Raw genomic sequence first — 2039 nt, forward strand, 5'->3', positions numbered from 1 at the left:
AACATTCAAAGCATTCATTAAGGATTATGGTTTTTTAATTGTGAGCTGTACTGTAAGATTAAGATTACTGTACGAGGAGAATAAAGATGTTGTAAGTTAATTTCTGTCGTGATCATCGTCCACGTTGGTCGGAACAGATCTCGGAGTACCTGCATTTCAAGAAATGTTGCTAGGTAGCGCTGTGATACTGTTATCTCGCTCATGCCGACATACATGTAAGACGTTGCTGCATTAGCGCTGTATCAGTCTATGGCAAAACCGCTTACGCAAACATATAAATGATCTGTATTGGCCGACGGAGGCAACATGTGTGTAACAGTTATATGTATAAATAGGAGAGTGAAGATACTTTACGTTTTGTGTAATTTCCATCCTTAGGAACGCGGGGAGGTGCATTTTAGCACAAGTCGGCAGGGTGCGCTATGGTACAAACAGTCCATTTTAACAGAACGCTACGTCCAAATTGATTCCAAACAATATCTGCAGCTGCTTTATTGTGATCTAATGTTCTCCACATTAATTCTCAACGTAGCAATCATCACTCCAGGCCGTCTCTTCTCCCAGGTTCATCTTTTGTGCTGACAGGAACATAAAGGGTTTCAAAACTACTTGTCTGTGGAAAGAAAAGGTTTAATTCAAGATGTTCCGGTGTCAGATTTCATTCAGGACCGATTCTAGCTTCTTCCCCGCTCCATGTCTGACACAAAGACTTTTCACACTAGCGACTCAACAGGTGGCGGCATGTTTATGATAACATAGATCATCACTGGGAGAGACGCACACAGCGAGGCTGGAAACCATTTTTCCTGTGTGCAAGCGCTGAGAGACACGTTCCTTCAAACATAATTGAATACGTGTACGTTCATACATAAGATACTGCAGAAAGAATCACCTGAACCATATAGGTTCTTAATCGTCGTTAATCTACTATTTAGATTTTTCCTGGCACTATTGTTCTGGCACCACTTTAATGTTTTTCATGTGGAAATGAGAGAAAAGGTTTTGAAGCATTAAAGATGGTGTCAGTGAATGACTCAATGCATAAGTTGTACGTATTGATTTAGATAGACAAATTACTAGTACATTGACATTTCACTCATAGTTACCAATATCTATTTCTTGCTATACCTCCATATGATTATTATAGCTTGTTTTTCTATATCTGTATTTGCCATTTTAAGAAATATATTCTTCAATTGGCAAAGAAGGATCGGTATTGACATAAGAATTGTTTTACAGCGAACGTTAGCTTCCTTTGTCGAAACAGTGACAAGAGTACAAAAATGTTTTATTTACTTTTTTCCGCTGTAATACAGGAGATGATAGCATTTCCTGTACGCTTTGCCCCGTGCCGCCGTTTTGTTCGCTCTCCAACAGTTCGCGTGGCCAAACCCCAGAACTCACGCTCCACAGTCAGGTCTCCTGTCCAATTGAATCTGAGGTTAAGTAAACTCCTTTGTGTAATATTTGACCTCTGCTTCCAAACACAGCACCTTCTGCCCTCAGACTAACCCAGCTCTGTGGTTCCCTGCCCTTTGTGTAGTGGTTTCTAATCAAGTCTGTGTTGTTGGTGCTTTGATCCTACCCTTCCCTATTGTGGAGAAGTTCGGAACGCCCCACATTATGTGCACCTGACCCTCCTTTGTGTAACTTCAAGTGGGTCCGACTCTACGAAGGACCATTGGGACAAAACCTGTTCTGAGCACACAGCTCCTTCGCCGAGCACGCAGCCCCTTTTCTGTGAGCACACAGCTCCTTTGCCGAGCACGCAACCCCTTTGCTGTGAGCACACAGCTCCTTCGCTAAAACAGGTTTTGTCGCAATGGTTCTTCGTACGACTCACAAATGTTCCTCACCGCAGAGACTGACATGGTTGAAACATAAATCAGGAGAAATAACACCATTGCTTATCACAGGGTTGCCGTACTCAGCGTCCTCATGACACTCTAAAATGTGTTAAACTTTCAGCTATAAACGTTTGGTAAAATGGTTGTGTTACGTTTTAAAGTGCAACAACGTGATTTTAAAGTCAATCACTA

The sequence above is a fragment of the Branchiostoma floridae genome, chromosome 14 (genome assembly GCF_000003815.2).
Source record: "Branchiostoma floridae strain S238N-H82 chromosome 14, Bfl_VNyyK, whole genome shotgun sequence".
Classification (NCBI taxonomy): domain Eukaryota; kingdom Metazoa; phylum Chordata; class Leptocardii; order Amphioxiformes; family Branchiostomatidae; genus Branchiostoma; species Branchiostoma floridae.